General features: G+C 62.4%; 2 long non-coding RNA genes and 2 pseudogenes across 2 annotated transcripts; 2 read left to right on the top strand and 2 right to left on the bottom strand.

The window, feature by feature from the left end:
• The first annotated feature begins 994 nt into the window (after positions 1 to 994).
• LOC148754706 (uncharacterized protein CXorf49 homolog pseudogene) lies at positions 995 to 2,654 on the top strand (annotated as a pseudogene).
• Positions 2,655 to 2,778: 124 nt separating this feature from the next.
• On the top strand, positions 2,779 to 4,747 carry LOC141566938 (uncharacterized). Its single transcript, XR_016020026.1, has 5 exons — positions 2,779 to 2,938; positions 3,492 to 3,571; positions 3,831 to 3,876; positions 4,419 to 4,466; positions 4,591 to 4,747. It is a non-coding gene; the product is annotated as an uncharacterized LOC141566938 (long non-coding RNA).
• A 5,692-nt stretch (positions 4,748 to 10,439) lies between these two features.
• Positions 10,440 to 12,409, bottom strand: LOC109455959 (uncharacterized). Its single transcript, XR_016020027.1, has 5 exons — positions 12,250 to 12,409; positions 11,617 to 11,696; positions 11,311 to 11,356; positions 10,721 to 10,768; positions 10,440 to 10,596 (listed from the first exon to the last, which is right to left on the bottom strand). It is a non-coding gene; the product is annotated as an uncharacterized LOC109455959 (long non-coding RNA).
• Positions 12,410 to 12,533: 124 nt separating this feature from the next.
• On the bottom strand, positions 12,534 to 14,193 carry LOC148754705 (uncharacterized protein CXorf49 homolog pseudogene; annotated as a pseudogene).
• Positions 14,194 to 15,029: the final 836 nt, after the last annotated feature.

Genomic DNA, 15,029 nt, shown 5'->3' with positions numbered 1-15,029 from the left:
CCGCCTCCGCCCCACCCACCCCTCCCCACCAGCGGGGGGGGGGGGGGGGCAAAGCATGAGTTGGCTCCTAAACTCCCCCCCAAAAAATGGTTACGCTGGGCTCGCTCTTTGATCCTCGCAGATGCGTGTAAACATTGATTTATGGTTTTAGTTTGCATCTCCGGTATCAGTGATGGTGAGCATCTTTTGGGGCGTGCACTGGCCGTCGGGATTCCCTCTTCTTTGAATTGACTCAGAGTGGGGGCGGGGCTGAGGAAGGGGGGCAAGCCCCAGGCTGCCCGGCACAGCGGGCAGCCGGCCAAGTTCCCTGAGCACACTGCCACGGGCCGACTTGGTCACCCATCATGACGGTCATCGAGTCGCGACAGAGCTCGCACAGCCCGTAAATACGACCACATTTGCTCTCTGGCCTTTTACGATCCCTGACTGCGGCGGGCTTCCCGCGCCCATTTTCCTATCGGGTGGTAAGTCTTGCTGAGCAACAGGTTGGCCGATCCTGTCTGCGCTAGGTGCTTCACCTCAATGCTGACGTTTCATCCCCCCCGAGACAGGTGCCGCCATCTCCCCGCCTTGGACATGGGAAACCAAGGCTCAGTGCGGTGACTCTAGCCCGGGAGAAGGGGGGGCGGGGCAGGAAGTGATGGGACCAGAGCCCCGACAATCACACTCCATCATCAGACGGGCTTCCAACTGCGGCTGAGCCGACTCCCGTCGGCGCGAACCAGGGGCCCTCCACCCTATTGGCTGGGGCCTCGAGGGGCGGGCCTATGCGGGCCGCGCTGGTTGGCCGCGGACGGACCAGTGACAAGGCCGTGGCACGGGCGTCGAAGGCGCGCGGAAGCCGGCCGTTGAGGCGAGCTCGTGTGGCGCCTGTGGTGACTGAGCGTGCCTCAGACGGCCTCGGCGCTCCTTCCGCGCACCACCGCCACCCGCCACCCGCCGCCGTGCGCAGGGCGACCGTCTCCCTTGAGCCGGGGCTGCCGGGAATCGCGACATGAGTTCCTCCGATGACGAAGGGTCTGTTTGGGGAGCGGGGTTCGACCCAACGGGCGGGGAGCCGCCCGGCGGCCGCGAGGCCCGCCCCACAGCTCCGCGAGGCCCGCGACTAGGCCTTGATCTGGGGACGCCGCAGAGCAGTGAGGGCTTCGCGTCCGAGCCAGAAGGGGTGGAAGCAGAAGGGCAGGTGCTTTGGGGCCGCGAAGGCCGGCCTGGCTCCCCGGCCGACGTCCAGGGGCACGTCCTGGGCTACCTCGCTGACGAGGCGGCCACGGCCGTCCTGCAGCAGCTGACCGACCGGGATGTCCTGGGCGTCCGCAGAAATCCCTCACCAGAGAGCTGCTCCACGGAAGTGTCCACCGTGTGGGTGGACCTAGATCCGGGTCCCAGTAGGAGAGGCGTGCGGGCCCAGAGCTGGGTGGGATCGCAGCCCCTGCCATCCGCCATCGCCCCGCGCCACCCCAGGGGGCCCGAGAGAGGCCGGCCCTGGGTGAACCCGAAGAGAGGCACCAAGAATAGGTCGAACCGCACTGTGGGTCGCCATCGGCCCTCCGCGGAAGGCCTGGTCGGGCCCATTTCCGACTCCGAGTCATCGGATGAGATCGAGAAGATGCAGCTGATGAGGGTGACCGTTAGCCGCAAAGGAAGAGGCGTGGCCCGACCCAGCAGCCTCGAGGGTCCCAGGGACACCCCCAGGCACCCGAGTACCCACGGCCGGGAGAGCTTCCTTCACGTGCCGGGCCCTTTCCTGTCCTCCGCTGCCCGGGGACTCACCTCGGCTGTGGAAAGGCAGGCTGTTGGAGAGCAGGACACCTCCTCCTCTAAGAAAATGCCAAGTGTGGGCTGGGGGAAGGCGGAGAGCAGGCCCAGCTACCTGGGAGCTGCTGCCGCAGGTGGCCTGCCGGCGGCCATACCCTGGAGGAAGGTGGCCCAGGAGAAGAGATCCCCAGGCGGGGGCTCAAACCTTGTCCTGGGGAGAAGCTTTCCCTCCTGGGTGCAGAGAGTCCCGGCGCCTCCCCTGGAGCCAGTCACCTTCCCCACAATCTCTACCGTCCCACTGCTGACGAGGAGCAAGAAGTCCTCCTGGGCCCCTTCGGGGACCAAGCAGTCCAAGCACACGAGCGCTTGGAAGAAGTCTGCGGCCAGGAGGACCAGGGAGTCCGAGCCGGTGGTGGAAGGAGATAAGGAGCCGAAGGGAGGCCCAGTCCCAAGGGGCCAGGTAAGTATCAGGCCCCATGCTCCCTCTGTCTGACCCTCAGGGGTTGCCTGCCGTTGGGCGCACTCCGTCTTGAGGATGCCAGATTGGCGGGGTCTCAGCAGGTGCAAACCTTAAGTGAGCCAGCCCCTCCACGCATGTGTGGCGTGGCGTGCCCATGCCGTGCCACGCCGGGCAGCATTCTCTACCCCTGGCACACTTCCCGCCTCCTCCACCAGAGAGGGGTGGGGTGGGAGGGCTGGGGCAGCTGATTCAGGTGAGGGGTGGGCGGGAGCCGGGGCTGAAAAGCACAGGCAGAAAAGCTTGCGTGTTTAGACCTCTGGGCCTCCGGATTGCTACTTCCTAGCTGCTCCCCAAGCCTTCCTTCCTGGCAGGGGGCCTGGGATCCCTCAGTGCCCCACTGTTGTCCCTAGCTCGGCTCTGCCTCCTGGCCCGGGGCTGACCGAGGGAGAAAATGCTGGTGAGGTCAGCCTCTGAATTCCCTTCCTATTCCCTGCCTCACCCCAGCCCCTAAACACACCCACGTGCTCACATCCCGAGGCCAAATCCGGGAGAACTTTCTGTTTTAGCCTCCTGCAACCAAGCCAGGGCCGCCTGGTGTATACCTGTATCGTGGAGATTTCAGCAGTGGCGACTTCAACATCGGAGCCCCCGTAATTCCAAGACGCTCGCAGCTCTTGGCCCTGAGCCAGGGCAACGTCTTGCCCAGAGAGCCCACACCTTCGGGTGAGTCCTGTGGGTTTCCCAGGAGTGGAGGGGAGAGGGGTCGAGGAGGGGACCTCTGTCTCGGCAGGCTCTGCCGGGGGCTCAGTCTTGCTCCCTGCCTCCGGAGACAGCTTCTCCCACAGGAAACGGGGCATCGACAGGGCGGGCCTCAGGTCACCTCATCTTCTGCATGGGGTGTGTGCGCAGCGGTGATCCGTGGCACAGCTCCAAACTGCACCTCCAGATGGAGAGTTCCAGCAGATTGGGGCCCTTTCTGATAAGCCATCTTTGGCCACGGGGCTCGTCCCAGAGGCTGGCTGTGGCTTGCAGCTCTGCCAGCGCCCAACCCAGAGCCACGCACAGTCCTGGGGACCACAGCCATAGATGGGCTGGCCCTGGGGAGCAGCAGCAGAGGCAGGCCCAGAGAGAAGGGGTAGCTGATGGGCAGAGCAGGGCAACTGGTTGCCAGCAGAGGGTGGTACTGCTTCACATCAGGCCCCGTCAGGCCCCCCCTTAACCCCGGCCACCTCCCTAGGCACTTTGGAAGCTGGATGTTGTGTTCTTCCCCTCTCAGGTGACCAGGAATTACTTGACCGTCCCCCAAGAGTGGAAAGGCGGCAGGAGCTGCCACCTGGAGCAGAGGGCTGTCCCCGGGTAATGCTTCCCCTGGCTCCTAGAAGTGCAGGCCCAAACTAGACAGTGCGATCCGTGTCGGGGTTACACTGACGTGTGTGTCCGCCCCCACGCCCCCCATCCTGCACCTCATGCAGGCCGCGCAGCTCCTTTCCACGGAGCAGCGGGTGCCAGTCTAGCCCCGGGGGGGGGGGGGCGGGGCGGGGAAGGAGGGGGGTCGAGGAGAGAGGAGGCCCGAGTATACTAATCATTTCTCCTTCTGCGGTGTCTGCTGGCCTAGTGCCCCGTGCTACAGAGAGAAGTCGACGAACTTAAAGAGCAGATTGGTATGAGGGGCCTCGGGCTGGGGCAGAACGTGGGGTCTTAGTGCAGAGGCGGGGGTGCGGGCTGCAGGTGCAGGCGGCTTCACAGGGACCGAGGTTCCCTGGAGCCTGCAGCCCGCTGGGCACGTGCAGCTAGGGCTGTGTGCAAAGAGCAGCATGTTGTCTGAAGTGCACGCACACTTTGCCAGCGAGAACCAGTCCTGGAGATGTCTTTCTGTTAGGACGGTTAGCGATGCCTCATTGAATCTCCCTTTAACTGCTGCTTGGCATGGCTTCCACGGGTCTTGTTGGTTTGTTTATGTCACAAGTTCCAAATAGTTCTGATGTGCCCCAAAGCTTGAGAACTACTGGCACAGTTTGTCTTCTTTGAACAGTATTGCCATGTTTAATTCGGGTGGTGGGCGAGTGAGTCGGGCCCAGGGCTCCTTGGGTAGGGGCTGGAGGGGTTTCAGGTCGCAGGGCTAGGCAGTTGCCCACAGGGACAGGGGGGCGGGCTTCTCTGCGCCCGAGTTAGGAGTGCCCACTTGTGCCCCTCTGTGTTTCAGCGTCCATGCAGTCCCTGACTGACAAGTTCCACAGCCTTTGAAGTTGAAGTGAGTGTTACACACCGTACCCCCTTCCCACGGGCGTGGCGTGGCGTGGCGTGGCGGTGTGTAGGAGTGCTGTGGGCTGGCCCTGGCTGGAGGCTCTTTTCCCTGACTCTGCTCTGTCTGACAGGTTGAGCCCGGCATGCATCTTCCGACAAGAGGAGCAGCTGTTCCCCCTTGGAGCCAGCGAGCTGCGGCCAAGCTGGTCCCCTCCTGTTCTACGTCAGCCGGGGCTTCCTCTCCCCCTTCTGTGGCCTCCTCCCTACCCCAGTTCACAGCAGTTTCAAATTAAAGTACCTCTCATATTCTGCGGTCTCTCCTGGGGGTGTGTGGAAGAGGGGCTGGGGGCGGGGCGGGGCTGGGAGCCGCCGGGTTTCAGAGCCTTTTCCAGAACAGCACCTCTGGCATCCTGTAATGGGCCTTCTCTCTGTGGGAGTCTGGGCCGGCCTCTGCGAGGAGCCCTGCAGTCAGGCTACCAGTGTGCCCCGGGCCTGGGTTCTGTGTGCCTCTGCCTGGCCCCACCAGTACTTCCTCCCTTTCCCCTGCAGGCCCTCTTTGGTGTTCTCGCCTGATCTCCACTTTGGGGGGGTCTCATGGTTGCCATGCGTCACCCCATATTGTTTCCCTTCCCCTTCAGTAGGAACTCATGACCCCTTCCCGAGCCCCGCGCCTCTCCCCTTCCCACACTGCGGCTCCCGTCCACCCGGCTTTGCTGTCTGAGCACCCTTGATCTCCCTTGGCTGACTGCCACCACCGGTGGCTGTCCCCGCGCCTGCACTTGGACAGGTGTTAAAGGGCACAGTTGGGCTCGCCCTTCCCCGCCCTCCTCAGGCCTAGTCCCGTCTGTGGAGCCCTCCCCCTGGTGCCACCGTGCATCCAGGAACCTGCGGTCGTCCTCCTCTACCTCTGTGGCCCTCCCCTTTGACACTGGGCTACCAGTCCTGTCAGTCCCCCCTCCTTGGTTTCAGGAGAAGGGCGGAAGCAGAGCTCCCAGCCCAGGGTTTGCGGAGCCAAAGGCAAGGTACTGGGAACACGGGAGAAAAGTAGAGAAAAATGCACGGGTTAGTCTCCAGCCTGAAGGGCAGGGGATGGGTCTGTCGGGTGGCTCTGGGCCGGCCTGGGGGTGGGGCGGGGTGCCTGCTGGCACTCTTCATGGGTGGCCCAGCTCCCAGAGCCTTCCCATCGGTCCTGTTCTAGCCAGCTAGCCGCCCTTCCTCCAGCCTGGTCGGCTCCACACCCTTGAAGGTGGCCGGTTTCTATGGCGAGTGTGCTTGGTAGGTCTCACTGTTCTTGCCTGGTCCCCTTCAAATCCTGTTCGACCACCCCCTGCCACACAGATTTTCCTGGAAGAGGTAGTTCTGTGTCCGAGCCCCACGTCCCAGGCTGCCTCTTCAGGTCACACGAGGTGGAGTCTGAACTCTGCATTCGAGCTCCCCCTCACTGACGGTTGGGGATGGGTTCCTTCCTTCATTGAGGACCCAGGGCTGTGCGGACCTGGGACTCAGAGGGACCCACTTGTGTTAGAGGGAGTAGAGGGTTGGTTCTGCCAGACTCCATTCCCAAGAGACCGGTGTTCCATATACAAAAGTGGGGACGAGGGTGGACAGGACATTCAAGGTTGGTGTGTGCGCCTGTGTGTGCCTGTGTGCATCTGCGAACAAGATTAATCGGGGATAATGTCCCTTGAGAAGAAGGATGCAATTCAGGGAGTAAAGGGAGCAGAGACTGTGGTCAAGACCCGTATGGGATCGAGTGAGCACAAGCAAGGGTGGGGACACTCTTTTCAAGGGGTGCTGTCCGTCACCAAACCCCACGGCAGGGTGTCTGGATGCTCACAGTGTCAGAGTTGCGGCAGGTGGCTGTGGACCCTACTCAGCGATGCTGTGTGTGTAGCAGGGTGACAGTGCGGAGGATGGCCACCTCAGAGTAGCTGGGACATGCCTCATCCCAGAGGCAGGGAGCTCACGTAGCAGGCCACCCCCACAGGAGCCAACCGGCCCGGGCAGTGTGGGCGCAGTGAAGATGGGAAGTAAAGAGTGACCGCACCTGGGACTTTGGGCAGACTCGGTCCCACCCCTCCTCCATGTTCACACCCTGTCTCCCTCCCGGGCCCCGCAGCATGAGCTCAGGTGGACACACCGTCACGGACAGGATGGGACCACCACAGCCCTCAGGGCCGGAAAATAACTTTCCTGGGACTTCATCCTTCCACTCCAAGCCCCTCACTTGAGAAGGTGGGCCTGATTGCTTAGACTACAGCTTTGACCCTGACCCAGTGGTTATTTCCTGGCCGGGTAATGCAGCATGCTGCTGTCTGAGTGACTAACTTGGGAAGAGACTTTCCAGCTGGGGTTTCCGCCCACATAGACGTGCAGGCAAGTTGTGATCGGGGAGAAGTCCAGCACCGGCACTGCCCCGGGGGGCCGGTGGCCGTGGTCGCCGGGGTGAGGAAGGGGAGCAGTGCGTTGAAGCGGTCGTGGGAGGCAAGAACACAGCCCTTGGTGACTAGTTTTGCCAGCCTCCCTTCCCTCCTCTGAGCACACGACCTCCCTCTTTCATATTCAGACCCACTGCCGCACGACAGTGTTGCTGTAAACTTGTACACCACGGGCCGCAGCGCAGCGCCTTCCAGTTAGTTCCAGGGGGGCGTAGATTAAAGAAACACATCAGGGCCCCAGGGCAAAGGAGGAGGTTGGACCCCTGCCCTGATCCAGTGTGCCCCTTTGGCCTTTTCCCTTGAGCCTCCTCTTCAGGGTGGGAGACAGTGGTGGCTGGCCTGGAGGGTCCTAGGTCCCAGCCTGTCTCGTTCTGCTACCTGCCTACTTCCTGGGCAGAGTCCCTTCCAACTCCCACCAACTCCCCGACCACCACTACCAGCAACACCAGCACCATCAGTACCACCAGGACTGGGCAACTACTCTCTCCTCACACGGGGGGGATTGGCCCACCCAGGGAAGGTAGGAGGAGGTGAGCAATACAGAGGGAGTTGACGCTGGTAGGCACAGGGATGGTGCCCAAAGGTGTCCACGTCCTAATTCCTGGAATCAGATGGTGTATCACCCTGCTTGGCAATGGGGGATGTGGTGGAGTAGGGTGGTTAAGATTACAGACGCAGTAACGGTTGGTGCTCCGCTGACTAAGGTGGAGAGACCCTGGTCTGTGTTTGCCAGGTCCAGCTAGGCACACTGGGCGGCCACAGTGGCCATATGAGCTGTACATGCGTGGTGCCAGGGTGCACCATTCACATGACTACAGGGCACTGGACACCTCTGTGCTTGTGCAATGTTCAAGTCCTGGTGACAACCACTCAGATGAAGATGGAGAACATGCCAGTAAGTTGGGAACCCTCAGTTTGTCCCAGATCAATCAATTCTTTCCCCAGGCCTCCTGAGGTGACTGCTGTCCTTTTTCAATACTCATTCACTTTCTTTTAAAGGATAACCATGGCTGTTTCATAAAATAGGGTTTAGGAGGACCTAGGACCCTCCAGGCCAGCCACCACTGTCTCCCACCCTGAAGAGGAGGCTCAAGGGAAAAGGCCAAAGGGGCACACTGGATCAGGGCAGGGGTCCAACCTCCTCCTTTGCCCTGGGGCCCTGATGTGTTTCTTTAATCTACGCCCCCCTGGAACTAACTGGAAGGCGCTGCGCTGCGGCCCGTGGTGTACAAGTTTACAGCAACACTGTCGTGCGGCAGTGGGTCTGAATATGAAAGAGGGAGGTCGTGTGCTCAGAGGAGGGAAGGGAGGCTGGCAAAACTAGTCACCAAGGGCTGTGTTCTTGCCTCCCACGACCGCTTCAACGCACTGCTCCCCTTCCTCACCCCGGCGACCACGGCCACCGGCCCCCCGGGGCAGTGCCGGTGCTGGACTTCTCCCCGATCACAACTTGCCTGCACGTCTATGTGGGCGGAAACCCCAGCTGGAAAGTCTCTTCCCAAGTTAGTCACTCAGACAGCAGCATGCTGCATTACCCGGCCAGGAAATAACCACTGGGTCAGGGTCAAAGCTGTAGTCTAAGCAATCAGGCCCACCTTCTCAAGTGAGGGGCTTGGAGTGGAAGGATGAAGTCCCAGGAAAGTTATTTTCCGGCCCTGAGGGCTGTGGTGGTCCCATCCTGTCCGTGACGGTGTGTCCACCTGAGCTCATGCTGCGGGGCCCGGGAGGGAGACAGGGTGTGAACATGGAGGAGGGGTGGGACCGAGTCTGCCCAAAGTCCCAGGTGCGGTCACTCTTTACTTCCCATCTTCACTGCGCCCACACTGCCCGGGCCGGTTGGCTCCTGTGGGGGTGGCCTGCTACGTGAGCTCCCTGCCTCTGGGATGAGGCATGTCCCAGCTACTCTGAGGTGGCCATCCTCCGCACTGTCACCCTGCTACACACACAGCATCGCTGAGTAGGGTCCACAGCCACCTGCCGCAACTCTGACACTGTGAGCATCCAGACACCCTGCCGTGGGGTTTGGTGACGGACAGCACCCCTTGAAAAGAGTGTCCCCACCCTTGCTTGTGCTCACTCGATCCCATACGGGTCTTGACCACAGTCTCTGCTCCCTTTACTCCCTGAATTGCATCCTTCTTCTCAAGGGACATTATCCCCGATTAATCTTGTTCGCAGATGCACACAGGCACACACAGGCGCACACACCAACCTTGAATGTCCTGTCCACCCTCGTCCCCACTTTTGTATATGGAACACCGGTCTCTTGGGAATGGAGTCTGGCAGAACCAACCCTCTACTCCCTCTAACACAAGTGGGTCCCTCTGAGTCCCAGGTCCGCACAGCCCTGGGTCCTCAATGAAGGAAGGAACCCATCCCCAACCGTCAGTGAGGGGGAGCTCGAATGCAGAGTTCAGACTCCACCTCGTGTGACCTGAAGAGGCAGCCTGGGACGTGGGGCTCGGACACAGAACTACCTCTTCCAGGAAAATCTGTGTGGCAGGGGGTGGTCGAACAGGATTTGAAGGGGACCAGGCAAGAACAGTGAGACCTACCAAGCACACTCGCCATAGAAACCGGCCACCTTCAAGGGTGTGGAGCCGACCAGGCTGGAGGAAGGGCGGCTAGCTGGCTAGAACAGGACCGATGGGAAGGCTCTGGGAGCTGGGCCACCCATGAAGAGTGCCAGCAGGCACCCCGCCCCACCCCCAGGCCGGCCCAGAGCCACCCGACAGACCCATCCCCTGCCCTTCAGGCTGGAGACTAACCCGTGCATTTTTCTCTACTTTTCTCCCGTGTTCCCAGTACCTTGCCTTTGGCTCCGCAAACCCTGGGCTGGGAGCTCTGCTTCCGCCCTTCTCCTGAAACCAAGGAGGGGGGACTGACAGGACTGGTAGCCCAGTGTCAAAGGGGAGGGCCACAGAGGTAGAGGAGGACGACCGCAGGTTCCTGGATGCACGGTGGCACCAGGGGGAGGGCTCCACAGACGGGACTAGGCCTGAGGAGGGCGGGGAAGGGCGAGCCCAACTGTGCCCTTTAACACCTGTCCAAGTGCAGGCGCGGGGACAGCCACCGGTGGTGGCAGTCAGCCAAGGGAGATCAAGGGTGCTCAGACAGCAAAGCCGGGTGGACGGGAGCCGCAGTGTGGGAAGGGGAGAGGCGCGGGGCTCGGGAAGGGGTCATGAGTTCCTACTGAAGGGGAAGGGAAACAATATGGGGTGACGCATGGCAACCATGAGACCCCCCCAAAGTGGAGATCAGGCGAGAACACCAAAGAGGGCCTGCAGGGGAAAGGGAGGAAGTACTGGTGGGGCCAGGCAGAGGCACACAGAACCCAGGCCCGGGGCACACTGGTAGCCTGACTGCAGGGCTCCTCGCAGAGGCCGGCCCAGACTCCCACAGAGAGAAGGCCCATTACAGGATGCCAGAGGTGCTGTTCTGGAAAAGGCTCTGAAACCCGGCGGCTCCCAGCCCCGCCCCGCCCCCAGCCCCTCTTCCACACACCCCCAGGAGAGACCGCAGAATATGAGAGGTACTTTAATTTGAAACTGCTGTGAACTGGGGTAGGGAGGAGGCCACAGAAGGGGGAGAGGAAGCCCCGGCTGACGTAGAACAGGAGGGGACCAGCTTGGCCGCAGCTCGCTGGCTCCAAGGGGGAACAGCTGCTCCTCTTGTCGGAAGATGCATGCCGGGCTCAACCTGTCAGACAGAGCAGAGTCAGGGAAAAGAGCCTCCAGCCAGGGCCAGCCCACAGCACTCCTACACACCGCCACGCCACGCCACGCCACGCCCGTGGGAAGGGGGTACGGTGTGTAACACTCACTTCAACTTCAAAGGCTGTGGAACTTGTCAGTCAGGGACTGCATGGACGCTGAAACACAGAGGGGCACAAGTGGGCACTCCTAACTCGGGCGCAGAGAAGCCCGCCCCCCTGTCCCTGTGGGCAACTGCCTAGCCCTGCGACCTGAAACCCCTCCAGCCCCTACCCAAGGAGCCCTGGGCCCGACTCACTCGCCCACCACCCGAATTAAACATGGCAATACTGTTCAAAGAAGACAAACTGTGCCAGTAGTTCTCAAGCTTTGGGGCACATCAGAACTATTTGGAACTTGTGACATAAACAAACCAACAAGACCCGTGGAAGCCATGCCAAGCAGCAGTTAAAGGGAGATTCAATGAGGCATCGCTAACCGTCCTAACAGAAAGACATCTCCAGGACTGGTTCTCGCTGGCAAAGTGTGCGTGCACTTCAGACAACATGCTGCTCTTTGCACACAGCCCTAGCTGCACGTGCCCAGCGGGCTGCAGGCTCCAGGGAACCTCGGTCCCTGTGAAGCCGCCTGCACCTGCAGCCCGCACCCCCGCCTCTGCACTAAGACCCCACGTTCTGCCCCAGCCCGAGGCCCCTCATACCAATCTGCTCTTTAAGTTCGTCGACTTCTCTCTGTAGCACGGGGCACTAGGCCAGCAGACACCGCAGAAGGAGAAATGATTAGTATACTCGGGCCTCCTCTCTCCTCGACCCCCCTCCTTCCCCGCCCCGCCCCCCCCCCCCCCGGGGCTAGACTGGCACCCGCTGCTCCGTGGAAAGGAGCTGCGCGGCCTGCATGAGGTGCAGGATGGGGGGCGTGGGGGCGGACACACACGTCAGTGTAACCCCGACACGGATCGCACTGTCTAGTTTGGGCCTGCACTTCTAGGAGCCAGGGGAAGCATTACCCGGGGACAGCCCTCTGCTCCAGGTGGCAGCTCCTGCCGCCTTTCCACTCTTGGGGGACGGTCAAGTAATTCCTGGTCACCTGAGAGGGGAAGAACACAACATCCAGCTTCCAAAGTGCCTAGGGAGGTGGCCGGGGTTAAGGGGGGGCCTGACGGGGCCTGATGTGAAGCAGTACCACCCTCTGCTGGCAACCAGTTGCCCTGCTCTGCCCATCAGCTACCCCTTCTCTCTGGGCCTGCCTCTGCTGCTGCTCCCCAGGGCCAGCCCATCTATGGCTGTGGTCCCCAGGACTGTGCGTGGCTCTGGGTTGGGCGCTGGCAGAGCTGCAAGCCACAGCCAGCCTCTGGGACGAGCCCCGTGGCCAAAGATGGCTTATCAGAAAGGGCCCCAATCTGCTGGAACTCTCCATCTGGAGGTGCAGTTTGGAGCTGTGCCACGGATCACCGCTGCGCACACACCCCATGCAGAAGATGAGGTGACCTGAGGCCCGCCCTGTCGATGCCCCGTTTCCTGTGGGAGAAGCTGTCTCCGGAGGCAGGGAGCAAGACTGAGCCCCCGGCAGAGCCTGCCGAGACAGAGGTCCCCTCCTCGACCCCTCTCCCCTCCACTCCTGGGAAACCCACAGGACTCACCCGAAGGTGTGGGCTCTCTGGGCAAGACGTTGCCCTGGCTCAGGGCCAAGAGCTGCGAGCGTCTTGGAATTACGGGGGCTCCGATGTTGAAGTCGCCACTGCTGAAATCTCCACGATACAGGTATACACCAGGCGGCCCTGGCTTGGTTGCAGGAGGCTAAAACAGAAAGTTCTCCCGGATTTGGCCTCGGGATGTGAGCACGTGGGTGTGTTTAGGGGCTGGGGTGAGGCAGGGAATAGGAAGGGAATTCAGAGGCTGACCTCACCAGCATTTTCTCCCTCGGTCAGCCCCGGGCCAGGAGGCAGAGCCGAGCTAGGGACAACAGTGGGGCACTGAGGGATCCCAGGCCCCCTGCCAGGAAGGAAGGCTTGGGGAGCAGCTAGGAAGTAGCAATCCGGAGGCCCAGAGGTCTAAACACGCAAGCTTTTCTGCCTGTGCTTTTCAGCCCCGGCTCCCGCCCACCCCTCACCTGAATCAGCTGCCCCAGCCCTCCCACCCCACCCCTCTCTGGTGGAGGAGGCGGGAAGTGTGCCAGGGGTAGAGAATGCTGCCCGGCGTGGCACGGCATGGGCACGCCACGCCACACATGCGTGGAGGGGCTGGCTCACTTAAGGTTTGCACCTGCTGAGACCCCGCCAATCTGGCATCCTCAAGACGGAGTGCGCCCAACGGCAGGCAACCCCTGAGGGTCAGACAGAGGGAGCATGGGGCCTGATACTTACCTGGCCCCTTGGGACTGGGCCTCCCTTCGGCTCCTTATCTCCTTCCACCACCGGCTCGGACTCCCTGGTCCTCCTGGCCGCAGACTTCTTCCAAGCGCTCGTGTGCTTGGACTGCTTGGTCCCCGAAGGGGCCCAGGAGGACTTCTTGCTCCTCGTCAGCAGTGGGACGGTAGAGATTGTGGGGAAGGTGACTGGCTCCAGGGGAGGCGCCGGGACTCTCTGCACCCAGGAGGGAAAGCTTCTCCCCAGGACAAGGTTTGAGCCCCCGCCTGGGGATCTCTTCTCCTGGGCCACCTTCCTCCAGGGTATGGCCGCCGGCAGGCCACCTGCGGCAGCAGCTCCCAGGTAGCTGGGCCTGCTCTCCGCCTTCCCCCAGCCCACACTTGGCATTTTCTTAGAGGAGGAGGTGTCCTGCTCTCCAACAGCCTGCCTTTCCACAGCCGAGGTGAGTCCCCGGGCAGCGGAGGACAGGAAAGGGCCCGGCACGTGAAGGAAGCTCTCCCGGCCGTGGGTACTCGGGTGCCTGGGGGTGTCCCTGGGACCCTCGAGGCTGCTGGGTCGGGCCACGCCTCTTCCTTTGCGGCTAACGGTCACCCTCATCAGCTGCATCTTCTCGATCTCATCCGATGACTCGGAGTCGGAAATGGGCCCGACCAGGCCTTCCGCGGAGGGCCGATGGCGACCCACAGTGCGGTTCGACCTATTCTTGGTGCCTCTCTTCGGGTTCACCCAGGGCCGGCCTCTCTCGGGCCCCCTGGGGTGGCGCGGGGCGATGGCGGATGGCAGGGGCTGCGATCCCACCCAGCTCTGGGCCCGCACGCCTCTCCTACTGGGACCCGGATCTAGGTCCACCCACACGGTGGACACTTCCGTGGAGCAGCTCTCTGGTGAGGGATTTCTGCGGACGCCCAGGACATCCCGGTCGGTCAGCTGCTGCAGGACGGCCGTGGCCGCCTCGTCAGCGAGGTAGCCCAGGACGTGCCCCTGGACGTCGGCCGGGGAGCCAGGCCGGCCTTCGCGGCCCCAAAGCACCTGCCCTTCTGCTTCCACCCCTTCTGGCTCGGACGCGAAGCCCTCACTGCTCTGCGGCGTCCCCAGATCAAGGCCTAGTCGCGGGCCTCGCGGAGCTGTGGGGCGGGCCTCGCGGCCGCCGGGCGGCTCCCCGCCCGTTGGGTCGAACCCCGCTCCCCAAACAGACCCTTCGTCATCGGAGGAACTCATGTCGCGATTCCCGGCAGCCCCGGCTCAAGGGAGACGGTCGCCCTGCGCACGGCGGCGGGTGGCGGGTGGCGGTGGTGCGCGGAAGGAGCGCCGAGGCCGTCTGAGGCACGCTCAGTCACCACAGGCGCCACACGAGCTCGCCTCAACGGCCGGCTTCCGCGCGCCTTCGACGCCCGTGCCACGGCCTTGTCACTGGTCCGTCCGCGGCCAACCAGCGCGGCCCGCATAGGCCCGCCCCTCGAGGCCCCAGCCAATAGGGTGGAGGGCCCCTGGTTCGCGCCGACGGGAGTCGGCTCAGCCGCAGTTGGAAGCCCGTCTGATGATGGAGTGTGATTGTCGGGGCTCTGGTCCCATCACTTCCTGCCCCGCCCCCCCTTCTCCCGGGCTAGAGTCACCGCACTGAGCCTTGGTTTCCCATGTCCAAGGCGGGGAGATGGCGGCACCTGTCTCGGGGGGGATGAAACGTCAGCATTGAGGTGAAGCACCTAGCGCAGACAGGATCGGCCAACCTGTTGCTCAGCAAGACTTACCACCCGATAGGAAAATGGGCGCGGGAAGCCCGCCGCAGTCAGGGATCGTAAAAGGCCAGAGAGCAAATGTGGTCGTATTTACGGGCTGTGCGAGCTCTGTCGCGACTCGATGACCGTCATGATGGGTGACCAAGTCGGCCCGTGGCAGTGTGCTCAGGGAACTTGGCCGGCTGCCCGCTGTGCCGGGCAGCCTGGGGCTTGCCCCCCTTCCTCAGCCCCGCCCCCACTCTGAGTCAATTCAAAGAAGAGGGAATCCCGACGGCCAGTGCACGCCCCAAAAGATGCTCACCATCACTGATACCGGAG

Source organism: Rhinolophus sinicus, chromosome 18, assembly GCF_057876585.1.
Source record: "Rhinolophus sinicus isolate RSI-liver-muscle chromosome 18, RSI-T2T, whole genome shotgun sequence".
NCBI lineage: Eukaryota > Metazoa > Chordata > Mammalia > Chiroptera > Rhinolophidae > Rhinolophus > Rhinolophus sinicus.
The sequence above is the reverse complement of the archived record's forward strand: the minus strand, read 5'-3'. Positions and strand labels throughout refer to the sequence as shown.